Source organism: Protopterus annectens, chromosome 6.part0 (assembly GCF_019279795.1).
Source record: "Protopterus annectens isolate FY-2018-M chromosome 6.part0, PAN1.0, whole genome shotgun sequence".
NCBI lineage: Eukaryota > Metazoa > Chordata > Ceratodontiformes > Protopteridae > Protopterus > Protopterus annectens.
In genome coordinates this window covers 643,171,536-643,190,542 of record NC_056737.1, presented here as the reverse complement: position 1 = coordinate 643,190,542, position 19,007 = coordinate 643,171,536, and positions in this window count along the sequence as shown.

Here is a 19,007-nt window from a genome sequence, read left to right as displayed (position 1 = left end):
CAGAACATGAAACCAGTGTTCTTAATAAAGGTGTGAGTTTCATACCAGCTAATAGAATGACTTTAACAGACAATATTATTGAACTTAAAGCGTTCACTAGAAATCTAATGTTAAAATTGCAGTATAATGATTCATGTACTGGTTTTAAAGAAATATTATTTAGGTAAAAGAGTTGCTATGTACCTAACATGAAAAGAGTTGTTGAGACTTTTGAAAAAGGTCATATTAAGGATGTATACAGCCTCTATGATAATAGGACTAAAATGAAAAGTTTTAATAATTTAAATAAACAAGAAAGAGAAGCTTTAAGCATTTTGTGTCATGACAATACCATATCCATTAGACCTGCAGATAAAAGGGGTTCTTTAGTCCTAATGGATTTCTCTTTTCATAGGAATGCTATGTTAACTATGCTTAATGAAACTTCAGCATATGAACTAGTGGACTTGGAAAAAGTTGACAACTATAGTAATAGGATATACCATGCTATCTTTGTATGTTTGCAAAGCCGTCTTATTAATATTGATTTGTACAATTACCTTATTGTTAGGATGGCCACGGTGGTGCAGCGGTTAGCATTGCCACCTTACAGCAAGAGGTTCTCCGGTTTGATTCTTGGCTGGGGTGCCTTCTGTGCGGAGTCTGCATGTCCTCCCTGTGGTCATGTGGATTTCCTCCAGGTGCTCCAGTTTCCTCCCACATCCCAAAGACATGCTGTAGGTGGATTGGACACTCTAAATTGGCCCTACGTGTGAGTGTCTGCATGTGTGTGCCTTCTGTGGAAGGTTGGGCGCTGGGCTGGCAACTCGACACCGTAAAACTCCACTGCCAATCTTGAGCGGACAGGTGATCAGCTGTGGTGACCCCTATCCGGGAAAAGCCGAAAGAAGAAGACAATTACCTTATTGTTAATGAACCAATCAGTCCTATCATTCAAGACTCAACTAAAATCCACAAAAATGCTAATCCACCTATGAGACCAATAGTGGTGGGGCAGGGATGGACTACGGTGCCACTGTCTATCTATGTAGAGCAACATTTAAAACCAGTCTTACTTAACAATACTTATATTTTAAAAGATACAAGAATTTTCTGAAGGATTTGACTGAACATGTCAAAGTGACATCTGTTTTGAACTGTATGCTTGTAACTCTTGATGTTGAATCTTTGTTCACCCCTATCCCTCTATCCCTAATGGGTTAGGTATAGAATTTTTGAAACAATATCTAGTATAGGATGCTATTTATAACACTAAAATGATTGATGTTCTGTGTTTTCTGATGGAGATCATATTAGAAAACAATATATTCATGTTTGAGCACTTACTTTACAGGCAACTGGATACCATAGCTATGAGCACGTTGTGTGCCAGTAGCTACCCCAACCTAGTGATGGTCACCTGTGAACGCCACAACATCTTCGATGGGGACATGCATGGACATATATGCTTTTACCGCAGATTTGTGAATGACTTATTTATGTTGTGGGAAGGACGAGAAAGTGAACTTAACTCTTTTTTTAGACAAGATTAATAAAAGTAATCGGTTTTTGAAATTTACTGCAAAGAGTTCCTTTAACTATATATACTTTTTGGATGTTAAGATTACTAAAAAGGAAACAAGAGATCTCACTACAGAAATATATAAAAAAAATGCTTGAGAAACACCTATGTACATAGACGTAGCATGCACCCACATTACATTTTCAAAAATGTTGTGAAGGGGCAGGCCCTTAGGACATCCAGGTTAACAGCTAATTATGAGAACTTTTGTGATGAAATTCAAAATCTGGAAAGGAGATTTATGGAGAGAGGCTATGCTGAAAAGGAAATTCAGCTGATAACCTCCACAGTACTTCTATCCAGAGAAAAAAAGGCAAGCCCTATTTCTTGGAACCCTATAATAATATTGATGAACAAGAAGCCCACACCAATAGAAATATGAGAATTCCTATGACCTATTCCAGCAATATAAAACTTTTACAAGGGATATTTGATAGAAATTGGAATATCTTATGTGCTGATGATCGAGTCAAGAATTTAGTGGGAGATAAACCGAGATATGCTTATAAGAACAAAAAATCCCTGAAGAGGCTGTTATGTGGCCCCAGACATGAAAGTACATTTCACAAAAGGCATCAGATACTAATCATGGTACAGTTTCCTGTAAAAATGTAATTATTGCCATCTATTAGATAATAGTGGGACTTTTTTGCACCCAGATACTGGTATTGCTCTGCTCTTTAAGCTGGTAGCCAATTGTAATACTATCTGTTTAGTATATTTAGCTCACTGTGTTCTATGCAAATCATTCTATATAGGAATGACTACACGTAGATTACGTGATTGAATAAAAGAACGTGTATATGATATTCACAGGAGAGCAGATACCAGTGTACTAGCAAAGCATATAATGGAAACAGACACATCAGATAGCTTTAAGTTTATGGTCATTGAGCAAGTATAGTTAGGAACTAGAGGGGGCTCAGTGAAGTACAAGGTAGAGACGAAAGAATTAGAGTGGATCATTAGAATGCGTGCAACTATGGGTAAAGGACTGAATGATAGAATGTCCTTTAAACACATATTAGCTAATAGACCCCTTACCAGATGGCTATGTTTTTAGAATGTTTTGAATTGTTGCTTTAAGTTTTTATTAGTGATTAATTGGAATGATGGATGGCTAATTAAGCTGTAGCTATGATTGGATGGAATAAATTTAAATAGTAGTGAATGCATCAGTCATTTGTCTGATAAAACAGCTTTGGCTGTGAAAGCTCTCACCTGTTCATTTTATAATTAACTTGTATTATTGTCTCAGCTTTGGTTTGGTGCCTTCCATTATTTTGCTTTGGACTGTTTCTATTTTTGGAGCCCAATTACCTGCACCACTATCATATATTTTTTCTGTTGGTTTATATATATATATATATATATATATATATATATATATATATATATATATATATAGATAGATAGATAGATATAGATATATATTGTATATATATCTATTTCTATCTATCTATCTATCTATCTATCTATATATATATAGATATATACACACACACACACACACACACGCACGCACGCACACACATATATATATGTGTGTGTGTGTGTGTGTGTGTGTCTGTATATATATATATATATATATATATATATATATATATATATATATATAAGGTCTGTGTTTCTAAAGTGTAGCCATGTTGTACTGACAAGGTAAAAAGGGTCAAAATATGCATGTCTGCAGCTAGTTGCATTTGTCTGTATCAGTTTGAATGCACTTGAATACACACACACATACACACACACACACACACACACACACACACACACACACACACACACACACACACACACACACACAATTTGGTTTACTATGGCAACTTTAAAACTGCCTCAGTTGACTGGCACATGGTCGAAAGACACTTTCCCAGGTAGGCAGAATGTTGACCCAAAATCGATCGAGTTACACCACAGTGAATGGGTAGTGTAGGTCGATCATTTTGGTTCGACATTGTGCAGGGAGGTCGCGCTTCAGTGAGGAACGTGGAATTAGCCCATTTCTTCACTGTAGTGCGATCTTGGAGTTAGTATATTTAATGTACAGGGAGTGTACATGTACCAGACAAACTGACAAAAGTAGGCTGCTTCTCTGCATAAGTGACCACATACCAACATATGCTATTAGAACTCACCATAACCAAAATAAACATATTATCTATAATCAGATATGAAATACAACCAATTTCAGCAAAGATATTTTCAATGAAACATTAAAAAAAATTAACTGGAATGTGCTTAGAACAATGCCGTTAGATGCTGCTGTAGAACACATTAATAATGTATTGTTATAGACCTTAATAATCTAGCACCAGCGCATAATAAAAGAGTAAAGAGCAACCCTGCACCTTGGCTGATAAAGGAAACAGAAAAAATCATGATAAAAAGGGATAAAGCCTGGAAAAACCGGTATAAAAACAGAACTCAAGATGCCCTCCAGCAATTTAGACATCTTAGAAACTTGGCAAAACACCATGTCAAACAGGATGTGCAAACATACTATACCATCCTACAAGACAAACATATTAACAACCCAAAACATTTTTGGTCATTACTACCCCACCTTTGCAAGACCACCAGTCACTCTCCAAAAACATAACAAGCAATAAGATAGACTCTATCCACACTCAGTTTATTTTGTACTTTATACAAGCAATATTATCTCTCTTAGACACTAACACATCTGTCCCCTCACTCTCCACCTGTCCAGTCAAAACCCCCCACAGCTCTTCAGTTTTAGTTCAGTATCTACCTCACACACAAGGAAGTTGCTCCTTAACTCATTCACTCCAGTCGAGCTCAGGAAGTTTGAACTGTAACTTCCAATGGGCAGAGCCTAACCCTTTTGACAGAATCGAATTATGTCCTTACATTTCAAACAAATGTTCAAATTTCTGGAAGCATAGGGATTATGAAACAAGTATAAATGGCAAGCCCTTCAGCACAAAAGTATAAATGGCAAACTCTTCAGCACAAACTATTTTTATAATGGTAGTATTCTTTAGGTTCCAGGTCTTAAGCTAAATTTTATAAGTCACAGTAAACACAGTAACTATTACATTTGTAATGTTTTGTAAACAACCTAACAATATCTCAGTAACCACTCAAGTTACATATATAGTGTCAGCAGCATTTTATTCATCTAGTTGAGAGCTTTCATTTGAGGCTAAGGAGTTCTGTCTGTGTTACCTGGTTGTTGAGATATTTAGAAAAATGTAAAAATGATATTGTTATAAATTAATATCATAAAAACAACAGTTAGCATCTATTTATCAGCACTAGACAAAGGTCAAATATTAATGCAGTTGAGTTTGCTATTGTGTAAACTTTAAGATGGAATGTTTTAAAACCTTGTACATAGCATGGTTTTGGAATTATTAATGCAAATATGAGCATGCAGTATTTGACACCTAGAGGAGTCAATAGGAGTTAACTGCATATTCACCTGTAGGTGTCACTCTGATGTAATGAGTTCAACTAAAAACTGCTTCTGTAGCTGTAGGCCAACTACCATCAGACTACCTAAAAATGGTCACAGAAGTCATAGCCTTTCCTGTGTCCATACTAATGAATAGGTCCATAGCAGAAAGATACATCCCATCACTGTGGAAAAAATCCTACCTCGTTTCACTGCACAAAAGTGGTACACCTACAAAGTTTAATAACTATAGACTCATAGTGATTCTCTCCCCAATCTCCAAAATATTAGAGAAATGCATCCATGTGCAGCCGATGCAATACCTAACCTCAAATAACCTGCTCTCAGAAACACAGCATGCTTTTAGGCCCCAGCAAAGCACCATTACTGCTCTACTACATTTTACCAGTATAATAAACTGACATAGAAATGATGGTCTGTTTGTGTCCACCATGTTCTTAGACTTGTCAAAGGCATTTGATACTATATCACACCAGCAACTGCTCGTTCGACTTTCCTTAATAGAACTTTCACAGTACCCTTGTTGTGGTTCCTTAGTTACCTATTTAGAAGGCAACAAGCAATTAAATGGTAATAAACCTACTCATCCTTTCAGCCAGTTACTACAGGTGTCCCTCTATCCTGGGTCCTCTGCTATTTAAGATGTTTATTAATGACCTCCACACCTCCACTCACCATGCTAGTTTAGTTCAGTATGCAGATAACTTAACATCATGCTTCTCAAACTCTTAGAGCAAGAAATATGGACAGAGCCATACATAAAAGTGGACAAAGGCACAAAAATAGCAACAGTTTTTAAATATTGCTCTTACAAACTTAGAAAGTTGATAGAAAAACAGGTTTTGCATTAGCATGTATTTTCAGAAGGGTAGGAAGTCTGACACTCAAATGTCTGTCATTATTTTTTTAACTTCAGTCTTTAATGAGTTGCCACTAATTTGCCAGAAAACCACAATTTTATGAAAAACAGACCAAAAATATGTGGCAAAAATCTGAACATTCTGCGAAAATCTGTCCAGTTGAGAGGTATGCTCAACATTAATAAGTGTGGCCGCAACAATAAATAAGCTCCAAGATATTACCCAGAAATCTTTCTGTTCTGTAGAAACCTGGCTCAAAGAATCAACCTCCTACTCAACCCCAAGAAAAGTAAGTTAATGTTTTTCACCTCAGAAAAGTTGCAAAAATCAAAAGCAATCTTTTACCATAAAGTCAGCAAATAATATTACCATTGAAACTCTAACTCACAGTAAACGTCTAGGCATTATTATAGACAACAATCTCAAATATGACCCCCATATACAGCACACCATTAAATCTACACAACTGAAACTAGGCTCCCTTTATAGGATCAATGGATTCCTTACAGATACTGCAAGAAAAACTCCAGCCACCACCTTCTTACTGCTGACTCTCTTGTACACCACTCCTATCTTAACAAACATAAACACTACTCAAAGAAAGAAACTTGCCTTCTTCTACAATAAAATAGCTAAATTTGCCACCAATGTCCCTCATAGTACCTAGTATTGTCTTAGCCTAAAGTAATTAGGTTCATAGGTGTGTACTAGGCTAACGCCCCTGGAGCCTATATAAGCCCAGCCCAAGAAGATTCCCTGGCATCATGCCGCCCAAAGTTAGTTCCCAGTGCCCCTGTCAAACAAGACCACTGAAGTGATCCCTGGGGTGAACTTCCTATTGCCCACCCACTCATCAAGATTTCTCTTAAAGATGGCCAGTGAAGTGATCTGCTTGGCGTGAATGGGAAGTTTGTTCCAGGGTATGGAAAGTCACTGGGTTAGGAACCTGTCCCTCCAGCATGTTCTGTTTATTGTGGTAATGAGGTTAAGGTCCCTGGAGCGTGTGGCATGGAGGGACTGGGATTTCTTTAGGTGTAGCATATCTAGTAGCTCTGGGTCAGACATGTCCATATAGGGCATGGGTCTAAGGCCTAAGATCCTCTTAGTGAGGTATTTGTGTGGCCTTTCCAGTTGTTGAAGGTGTGAGGTACATACCCAATGGGGCATTGTATTCTATAATAGGTCTAATGAGGGATGAGTAGATAGGGATTATGACCTCTTTCTTCCTGGATGAGAAACCTTTTGTAATAAGATGTGCCACATAGAAGGACTTTCTGACTATAGTGGCAATGTGGTTATCAAAGGAGAGGTTGCTGTCAACCTGTGTCCCCAAGTACCTTATCACACCTTCAGTGTTTAGTGGACTACCGACTATGTGGTAGTTCATGGGCACCAAATTTTTCCCAAAGGGAATTAAAATGCACTTTTTGGCATTGAGCTTAAGGCCATGGTTCTGGCACCAGTCATTGGTGTCAGTGAGGCCTTTTTGTAGAATGTCTACATCAGTTGGAGAATCAATAATGGCTCCCAGTTTGCAATCGTCTGTGAACTTGGTCAGCCAGAGTCCCTTTGTGTTGACTTGAACTTCAGAGAAGCAAATGCCAAACAGAAGAGGACCTAGGACCTATCCATGTGGGACACCATTTGTAACTGATCGATAGTCAGATTTGGAGTACACTACTTTCACAGTGTGGGTACTGTCAGTGAGCCAGTTGGCAACCCATCTTATTACATAGGGGTTTAGGTCTAGTTTAGTGAGTCTATCTATGATTCTGGATTGAGGGCTGGTGTCGATGGCCTTGGCAAGATCTAGGTAGGCTGTGTGAACTACCTTGCCCTCATCCACAGCTCCGGTGACAGACTCAAAGAAGTCTATCAGGTTGAGCAGGAATGATCTCCCTTTCACAAACCCATACTGCATAGGGTCCAGAGTTTGGAGCTTCCCTATGTCCTTATTTATAAGGTTCATGATGATGCGCTCCATAGCCTTACATATCAGACTCATCAGGCTAATGGGGCAGTAGTTTCCTGGGTCTGTAGTCGCTCCCCCTTTGTGGAGTGGGATGACCATAGCAGTGTGCCATTCGGTAGGAACAAAGCCTGAAATGAGGCTGTGATTGAACAGGGTACTCAGGTGTGGTGCCAGTTCACTTTGTAATTCATGAAGAAAACAGCCAGGGATATTATCAGGTCCCATGGAAGCTATATTCTTGGCTTTGGACAGTGCATTTTTTACCTGTGTAGCCATGATAATAGGGACTTGGCATTTCTCAGGTATTGTGATAGGCCCTTTAGGAGGTGAAAAGGGGGTAAAGTCCGCATTGAACCTGTCAGCCAATATGTTGGCAATATCAGTTGGTTCTGTATATGTATTGCTATTGTGCTGTAACTCAGAGCAAATCTGAGTCTTGCCATGTAGATTCTTGACATAACTATAGAATGCATTGTGGCTGTCTTTAGAATCTGCAGCAATTTTGCTTTCATAGCTAGCTTTAAAGGATTTGATGATGGATCTCAGTTTTCTGCTGAGGCTAACAAAGGAGTTTTTCCAGTTTTGGGACTTCACCCTTTTCTGCAACAGTTTTTTCCTTCTGTTGTAGAGTTTGTTTATGGTAAGAGACCACCAGATCGGCTTCCTTTTTTTGGAGGAGAGTGTCTTGGTTCTAATGGTATGGCTTGTTCCATGCACTTGTGTATGTACTCATACAGTGCATTGGTGTATGATTCAGCAGTCATGCACCTATTTTCCATTTGCATGGGTGTCGTGAAGTTAGCCACCTCTGTTTTTAGAAGCCCAAAACTGGCTTTGGAGGTCTTTTACGGTGGTTTCCTTTAGGGGGGTGAGGGTTGGATGTGGATATCCATGGGGTTTAGCTTATGGTCAGATCTGACCAGGGAGGAGTTGATTACTGGTGTAGAGCAATGGTCACCCATGTTAGTAATCACCAGGTCAAGGATGTTTCTACCCCTGGTGGGGGTAAGAATGAGTTGGACCAGGGCACTGGAATTAAAATTCCAGAAAACGTTGAGCAAGTGTGTTTGGTACATGAGTAATTTTCCCAGTTAATGGAGGGGTAGTTAAAGTCTCCCAGTGTAAGGGTATTGGGTTGTACCCTAATATTTTCCAGTGTGTTTAGGAATGTGGAAGTGGGAGTCTTGCGACATGGTGGGAGAGCTATAGCAGGCTACAACCTGGATAGCAGTTTTACCCAGTGTTAGTTGTACCTGAAGTATCTCTGAAGCGTTATGTTGGGCTACTAGTCTGGAGGTGTGCATATCCTTTATGAATATGGAGACACCACCACCTTTAGTGCTTTGGTCCAGGTTTAGGGGCCGAAAGGTATGGTATGAATTATAGCCTGGTAGTGCTGGGGTGCTGTCCAGAGCCTTGAACCAGGTCTCAGTCACTGCACAGATGTCGATGTTCTCCATTTTAAGAAGTGCTTCAAGTGAGTGCATTTTGAAATTTAAACATCTAGCTCTGAGTAGCATAACCCTCAGATTTTGTTTGCTTGTAGCTGTTGTGGTGGTAATTTTGTCTTTAGAACATTGCTTAAAAAAGGCACTATAGGGGTGGCAAGAGCCTTGTCCAGTATCCGGAATCCCTGGGGTGACAGGTGCAGGCCATCTCTGGTGAAGCATCGAAGTCTGTCGATCATGTCATCTCAGGCAGACAGATACTGGATCCCCTTAGAATCACACCAGAAACTTAGCCAGTTGTTGAAGTCAGTCATTTTCTGCTTGTACTGTGATATCATTCTGGGTGATGGTAGGATGCTACTCAGAGCTAGGGTCATACCTGCCTGGGCTACAAGATCAGAGAGCACCTCTATGTTTCTTTTCATGTAGTTCAGGGAGGTGCATCTCAGATCATTCATACCAACATGGACAATGACTGAGTCATATTTGTACCTGTTGTGGAGTGTCCTAAGTGTGTGCGTTATGTGGTGGATCCTGGCACCTGACAGGCAGCTGACCATAACTTTCTCCTTATTCATCCTAGTGAGTGGGACATCAGTGTGCCTTACTATTGAGTACACTATGACTAGTGTATTGGGTAAGTTGTTTTGCCTTATGGGCTTTGGTTGAGTGGCACACTGTTTATGCGAGCTATGTGTCTCATGGTTTGTGCTTGGATGTGGTGGTTGTTTGTGTTTCTGCCTTGGAGGTCTCTGTTGTTTGGGCAGATTTTTATTGAGAGCATCCGCAAAAGTAGGTGTGTGTTTTGTGTTACTATGTGAGGGTTGTGGTGGTGTGTGTTCTGGAGGGCTATGTGTTGAATGTGGTGTGGTGCAGGTGTTATCCTTCTCCTCTTGAATGGCTAATCCAGTCTTATAGGTTCATAGGTTCATAGGTGTGTACTAGGCTAGTGGCCCTAGGACCTTTACAAGCCAAGCCCATAGTATTACCCTGGCATCATGCCACCCAACCTTAGTTCCTAGTGACTCTGTCGAGTAGAGCCACTGGAGTGACCCCTGGGGTGAATTTTCTATTTCCCATCCACTCATCAAGATTTCTTTTGAAGAGGGCCGGTGAGGTGCTCTTCTTGACATGTATGGGAAGTCTATTCCATAGCATGGGCAGTCTCTGGGTTATGAACCTGTCCCTCCGGCATGTTCTGTTGATTGTGGTAATGAGGTTCAGGTCTCTGGAGTGTGTGGTGTGGAGGGATTGGGATTTCTTTAGATGTAGCATTTCTAACAGAGCTGGGTCAGACATGGCTTTGTAAGTCAAGCAGAGATTGCTTTTAAGTAGGCAATATGAGACAGAGAATAGTTGGAGTTTTTTGAGTCTGTCCATATAGGACAAGTGTGTAAAGTGTTTGGCTGGAGAGTGCTTGGCTTCCAATTTGGCTATATATGTGCATCTCTCACAAGTCATAGTGTTGGGAGGTAAGAGGAGAGGGTTGTCTGCGTACATGAGCCAGTTCCTACACTGCCTCAGGATGCCCAAGTTGACAGGAAAAAGCACATGGAACTGACCTTTAGACATGATTGGATATGAGCTCACTATATTAAGTACTGAAGCCTTTTACAGGGAAAATGTCACTCAAAGTGTCTGAGTCTGTGCAGAGCACTGCCAAACACTCTAGGGGAAACCAATACGTAGACCCTGAAAATTTAAGAATGAAGTATTTAGGCTTGAACTGTATAACTAACATATTCACAACTGTTTACAGCACACAAACTCATTTATCATCCAGAAAAATGCCCTGCACTACAAAGCTTATTACTACCCTACTGTCTAGCAAGGGACCTCCATTTTAGTAACAAATTCTTATTACTTACAAATAAGTCAAATAATGTTGCAGGAGACTTGCTTTACTCCCAATACATTGCTAACTCTGGAATAGTATCCCCATACAAATAAAACTCTCCGACAAACTCAGTAGTTTTAAACCACTGCTTAAACAATACCTTAACCAATCCTGGTCCTGTACATGCTCATCACAGGGTTAAAACTTTTTCACTGTACAATACTATCCAAATACTCTCCTTAAACATAATGCTCTCAGCCTCTTACTGAAATGACAGAACAATGTTTATACATAACTGCTGCCTGTACAATCCACTAAGATGCATGTGTGCTTTCTCTTTAGTAACTTCCACCTCTGTAAAATCTTAGAATGTATATGTATAAATATAATTATTTGTTGTGTATAAATAGAAATAGAAATGTAACTACCCTTTCTGTATAAATGTAAATAGAAATGTAACTACTCTGTGTTTGACTGGAACTTAGTTTAATGCACTGTAAGCAAATGGAGCTTTTCTCCCCAGGCCTCCACTGAAAATGGATATTACCCAGTTGGACTTTCCCTCTAAACAAAGGCAAATTAAATAAATAAATAAATAAATAATTGTATGAGTTTGCATGTGTGTTCCCAGGCCTCCACTGAAAATGGGTATTACCCAATCTGACTTTCCTGGTAAACAAAGACAAATAAATGTACGAGTTTGCATGTGTGTGTTGTATATAAGAAGCAATCTCTTGTGTTGCTTTAACTATTGCTGCAGGCATAGGATTGCTTGTAGTAACTTGTGGTAGGTTCTGCTCAATAATTCTGCAGCATAATAGCTGCAAAGTGTTCTGAAACTAAGAAGCCTAATATTTTTATTTGTCTAAGTCCTGATCATTATTTTCTGGGAATTTAAATACTATAGGAGTATTCTGGAATCCCTGGACATTTGTAGCGGTGTGATCTTTCCATTCAAGGGAGTAATTGTTAGTAGAATAACATGATATATTTTCTCCAGTGAAAAGCAGGAACCAGATGTATTTCATTGTCTGAATAAACATTATTTCCTGACAGTGATTAAGAAGGAAGACAATGTTATTCTAACATGATCTTTGAGACTTTTGTCACCATGTTGTTATATATGTTGGTGTTAAGGCATTTACTATAATAACAGTGCACAGACAGAAGAACTTAAATTAATCAAGGTTCCCCTCATAACTGAGCATTTTAAATTTACAACATTTAATTAAAACTCCTTCCTGTACTAAGTAGTTCTTCTACACAGAAAATGTTAAAATTGTATATTAACTTACTCAGTGAGTACTATGTTATGAAATAAGGTGGAATCTCCCCAACGTATGCTTTGTAATTAATTCTGTAGTTTGTTTTGATTACAGTTGTTATGTCATGATAGGACTTAACAAACAGGCTGGAACAATCTGTGCAAAGTGCCTTGCCAGTTTCTATTGTTTCTACTAACTCTAGATATTAACAAAGAAGTATTTCTCCCTACAGCAACCTATCATAGTTGTGCTGAGATCCCAATGAATCTTGCCACCGTACCCCCTGTTCCACACTTCATGAAAGATGTTAAAGTTACCTTGTTTGTCTTAAGCATTATATCACTTTCTCACTTTATACTCCAAGTGGGCAGCTGTGAATAACAAGATAAACTTGTCACTAATTATTAAAATGGCTCCGGCAAGTCCAATATTAGAGTATGCTTTGCCAGTCAGATGAGGTGTGTAGATGGTGACACTTCCCTCACAAGATATGTTTTTTCTGTTTTTTTTCCTTTCTTTTTTAATGTAAAGGCTTGATGATTTGTAATACTAACCATTGTGATGTCAAATTATAGCATCATGTGTGTGTGTGTGTGTGTGTGTGTGTGTGTGTGTGTGTGTGTGTGTGTGTGTGTGTGTGTGTGTGTGTGTGTATTTATATGGGTCTACTTCATATGACCTAAATTTCATTTGACTGAAATTCATTTGACTGAGACCAAAACACTGAAAGTTCAAAAGACTGAAAACTCATTTGAGTGAAGTTCTTAACACTGACACATTAAAGTAAAAGGTATATGCCCTTTTCCCCACTGTAGTGCGATCCTGGAGTATGTATATATAGTTGGGGGGTGTGGGGGTGAGGGGTGATGCCCCCCACATAGTTTAGGTAAATATTGTTTTCTGCAAAGAGTTATTTATTGCATTTATAAATATCCATGTGTATGGTTTAAAATGTATAAAGTATGTGGGGGGCTTTGCCCCAACACCCCCCAATGTGGGGGGTGTGCCCCCCACACACCCCCTAACTATATATACTAACTCCATTCTGGCCATCTTAAATAATATCATCTCTGAGGTCAATGTAACTTGAAAAAAATATTTATCCCTTGGTAACATTGAGTTTCACTAAAAAGTTGAAGAAATTATCATTTTAGTGCAAATTACAGTACAGAAAGGATATACTTGTCAGAGTTATTTAACTTAAAATGATCAGTAATTATTTCTGTGATAGTAATAACCATCATTATTGTAAGAAACTGAATAGTTTATGTATGACGTTTCATTTAATTAACACATAAAAAATAATAATCAACTTTGTTAATAACCATCAGTCATGTATTCTCTGATAAACTGATTAATGCAGTGCAAGGTTATATTAACAGAGGCCAATCATTGCTTAATTTAGTAAGTTTAATTATTGGTATATATCTCAATATCCTTAATACAGCGTGTTGCTTTTTTCTGATCATAAGTACCCAACGAATCCATGGAATGGAACCTTGCCACCTATACAGATAACTAGCTTAATTAGTGCCTCAGTGTTGGGGGAGCCATGCAGGAATGGGTAGAAAGAAACAGCAGTTGTTGACTTGCAGTCTGGGAGGTAGGGCAGGGTTTCTGATTGTAATCTGCCACTACTCCATTGATAGGAGAAGTATGATAATTGTATGGTAGGTTACTACTAAAGTCAGAAGGAGGGGGACTGCAGCTAGTTGATGCTGTGTGCAGTGATATGTGTTGCATCAGTGGCTGTGTTCTGTTTGGGCGTATCAAAAAAGCCCTGGCATGCAGGACAGTATATATATGAGAATGCTGCAGGCTACTCTACACTGTGTTTCTACTTCCCCTTCACAAACAGTCAATGGCCAATGTGGTTCCAGCCCCAGGGGGGTAATACAGGAATGACTGGAACATCAGCAAGCAGCTGATGATCAACTGGAAAGTTCACAGAGGTGAAAAATACACATTCAGCTGCAATTGGGAGGGTCTTGTTTCATCCTGTGTAAATTATTCTCACTCCAGGTCTGCACTAATTTTATCAACTCCGTGGCTTGCAAGCAGGGTTGCCAGATTTCCAGACCCCCAGGTAGGGACAAAAAAAAAAAAAAGAAGGTCTCTCACGGCAAGTGAAGACCAAAAAAAAAAAAAAAGGTCTTCGGCAACAATTAAAGATCTGAGCTCATTCGGTAGCTCTGCACTTGCACTAAACACGGAGCTTCTCATGTTTAATGCATTGCAGTTCCGCATTCAACACAAGTAGCTCCGTGTTTAGCGATTTTTGATTGGCCCATATACCGGCATATGGGCCAATCAAAAATCGCTAAACACGGAGCGTCTTGTGTTTAATGCGGAACACAAGAAGCTCTGTGTTTAGCAATTTTTGATTGGCCCGTATGCCATGTTTATACGGGACAATCAAAAAAAAAAACACAAACAAAGCGGAGGCTGGCCGGGATTTAAACCGGCAGGGCGGGACTCGGGATCAGGCTGCTGTCCCGCCCAAATAGGGACGTCTGGCAACCCTGCTTGCAAGGATGACATCCTGACTGTGACCCAGAATACCTGAGATTGACTAATGATCTGGGATCTGCAGATGGTGACAATGAAGGAGGGAACTAAGTGGCCAGTTTTCATTGTGTGTATGTGTGGGGGTGGCAACTTGGCCTGCTGCTATGGTGCCATCTAGTGGCTTGCTGCACTGTGGCTAACAGTGATCAGACTGGGGTTGTGCACATCAAGCAGTGTGTGCTGCAGTCAGAGTAAGATATACATGGTTGTATGTATGTATGTATGTATGTATGTATGTATGTACAGAAGAATACTATTGCGGACTAAACCTGCTGACTTCTTCTGGGAGTGGGAAAATTGGGCTTAACTGAAAACCCTAATTGCTACTTGAATGATAGTCTCTTTTGATCTGTTCTTTCCCTAATGGGAAATGAAGGGGCGTATCAGGTCTAAGAAAGGCTGATGGTTGTCAGGCAGCAGAGACAAAAAGGCTGTATAAAAAGTAGACTGCACTAATTTTTACAAAAATGGAAATATGAAGTGGGAAAATTCAGAAGTAGTAATGCTGGAAAACACAAACAGTAGCCAACTTAATACTGGGAGATTCATGACTATGACCTCAGTACTTTTAATTATGTGCTGTTTACAGGCTTTCCCATTTTCTAAATATAAATTCTGAAGAAAAGTAGTCATCATTTCTAAGGCTGACGTATGGCAAATAATCATACATTTTTTTGTATTTTACTGGTCAAACAGCTGTGGGAACTGAAAGAAAAAGTGGAAGGTTAGTTTATATTATTGATAAAGGATGGTTAATAAACATTTTAAAATAATTTTATAAGAAAAACAGCCCCCCCCCTTTCCCCCCAAAAAAGAAATATTCTATTTTGAAAAGAACAAGCATTCAAGGATCCAAGCACAAAAATATTTCTAGCACTTTTTTATAATTCTGATGATTTAGGTAAAATTAAGATTCTGTAAAAGTAAAACAGTACAACTTATTAAAAACAGATAGCATTTCCTACTACATATGATGTGTATGCTTCCTATGTCTCATAATAAAACTAGTATCATTTTGAGATACTCCCTTTTGGTATTATGAGCTTCTGTGCCAAATCCTAATAAAATAAATGATTTGTAAAGACCATTTTGGAAAGATGTTGATTTTGGACATGATAAATATGGTAGATTTGAGTCAAACAATTTTATTCATTACATTCTGTATAGTCTTACAGGAAAGGGTCTAGACTCATAAAATATAATAGAGAAAGCAAAATGAAAGATTTAAAGCAAAGACAACTAGTGATTTGGAAAACTGCTGTGTAGATATGAGATGTGACAGAGGGTAAATTTAGTGCACTTGGATTTGCTTATTGCATTTGCACTGGGTAAGTAAAATGGTTAAACTAAGAATACTTTAGGCATCAGTCATTTTGGGAAAGTAAATGTACTTATTTTCATGTCCATAAACCACCTTGTTTTATCTTTACTGCATTTTCTGTTTCCCTGGTAATCAGAGAGCAAAATTTAGAACTGATAATATGTGTGAACATGTGAGTTTGTACATGTGGCGTGGCAGTAAAGAAAATTTCTGAAGAAGATTCTGAGTTTCTGGAATGGGAAGCATGTTCTTCATATAATTTAGTTACTGTAAATGACAGTATAGCTTTTGCTAATTATTGAAATCATTTGTTGACATAAATTGCAGTTGGTCAGTGTACTATCTAAACAGGTATAGGCAATGTTTATTTGTGGCATAATAGCCCGAAGTTGTTAAAAGTTTTCACTTTTCACAAAATTCATAATAGGTTAATTGGTTCATTGATGTGTACTAGGCTAATGTCCTTGGAGTCTTTACAAGCCAAGCCCCAAAATTGTCCAGGCACCATGCCACCTGATGTTAGTTCACAGTGCCCATATCCAGAAGGGCAACTGGAATGATCCTGGGGTGAACTTTCTGTTACCCATCCAGTCGTCAAGATTTCTCTTGAAGAGGGCCAGCGAGGTGCTCTGCTTGACAGAAATGAGAAGCTTATTCCTATCAGTTTTCTTTGACACCACTCTGAAATGAAGCTATTTAAATAATAGAATAATATATGTGTGTGTGTGTGTGTGTGTGTGTGTGTGTGTGTGTGTGTGTGTGTGTGTGTGTGTGTGTGTGTGTGTGTGTGTCTGTGTGCGTGAGTGTGTGTGTGTGTGTGTGTGTGTGTGTGTGTGTGTGTGTATTGTGTACATACGTACATTTATACATTAACATAGCTGCTTTGCTAAAAAATCACAGGTGATGTGATTGAAACCTGCTGTCAGCTGCATGCAATTTTTCTACATGCATCTACATGTGAATGCATGAATAGATTTTTCTATCCACACACACACACAAATATATCATCTCTCATGTACACACACACATACATGCACACACTTGTGTGCCGTGATGTGTATAATGTCAGTAGCTCTGCCTGGTTATGACATGCAGAAGCACACACACACACACACACACACACACACACACACACACACACACACACACACACACACACATGCACTCATATGTCCCTAACCTCTCAAAATATATCTTTTTAGCAAATGTATTTATTTATTTGTATTTATGACCGGGAAAAGTCATACTGGGTAAAACCCATTTTTAGCAGAGGTCTGGGGGGAAAAGGTCCACATGATGAGGAGTGATAAGGTACAAAAGATTGGGAAGCAAAATGTCTGTATGAATTAGAGAACAGTACTCTTGAATAAAGCTACCCGTGAGCAGGAAGAATAGAGTCATCTTTGGCATAGATGCTGTTTAAGCAAAGTTTTGAAACTACTAGTTTTCTACCTGTTTTAACTGTGTGGGGATTTCATTCCAGAGTTTTGACACAGAATGGGAGTAGAGAGAGTCCCCAGCAATGTTGAATTCCTTATTGATACATTGTAAGAGTTTATTGCTAGAGCAAAGGTCTCTACTGGGTGAACAGTACATTAGAGTATTTTGTAATGCTGGGCACTTGTCGAGAGAGTACAATAGGTTGTGGGCAATGATTAGTTGTGAGTATGTCAACTGGTTTTGGAGTTCAAGTTAATTTAATTGTTGTAATGCTAAGCAGTGATGTGTTTAATAAGGATAGTTGGCTGCAAATTTAGCTATTTTGTAGAAGCAGCAGGCTAATTTAATTTTATGTGTAGTGTTGATATTTGTAAGAATAGGGAAAGCATATAATAGAGATGGAAGGGGGTATGTTGCTGCTATGGTAAACCTTGCTTGATCTGTTGAATAATGTTTGGGTCTATAGAGTGAGATGAGTTTAAGCAGCAAGTTAGAATTTTATAACTGTATTTCAATGTCAGTGAAAGATTTTTGAGCGATTTCCTATAATTTTGCTATGGATGAGGCAGATCAGATAAGGGTTAAATTGTCAGGGTACTGTATGAGAGTGGCAAGAATGTTGTAGCGGTATGAAGTTTATTTATGAAAATATTAAATAGAAGGGGAATAGGAAGATTTGGGACAGACAGGAAGAAGCTAAGAGGAAGCAAGGATGTCCAGCAAAGAGGTGGATGGATTTTGCGAAAGCAGATCTATGACAATAAGGCATGAGTGTTGAAGAAGGCAGGAGTGTGGCACTGAATCGAGACAGTTAACACAGTACCCCGACCCCATGTATAAAAAAATGGGAAAAATGGTGCTGATGATGGTGATGATGATGATGATTAAATTGAAGGGGGCTGAGTATTAACCCTTGGGGAACACCAAGATAGATTGGTTGAATTGCTGAAAGGTTTTATTGCCATTTAGTTGCCTGCTGATGATTGCATAAATAACTGTGAAACCAGGAGATTGAGGGGTAAGTAAGACCCAGAGTTGCAAGTTCAGAAAGGAGCTCTTGTTTGGACACTGTGTCAAATGCTTTGTAAAGGTCATGAATAGTGAAGAAACAAAGTTGCCCTCATTTCTGTACCAGTTTACTATGCTGATGACATTGAGGAGATCAGTAATAAAACTGTTGTTGGGCCTAAAGCCATGCTGGGTGTTGTATATATAGTTGTGTTTGGTTAAATGTTTCATAAGCTGAGAGTGAATACATTTGTCAAGGATTTTAGAGAGGGGGTGATAGGATGG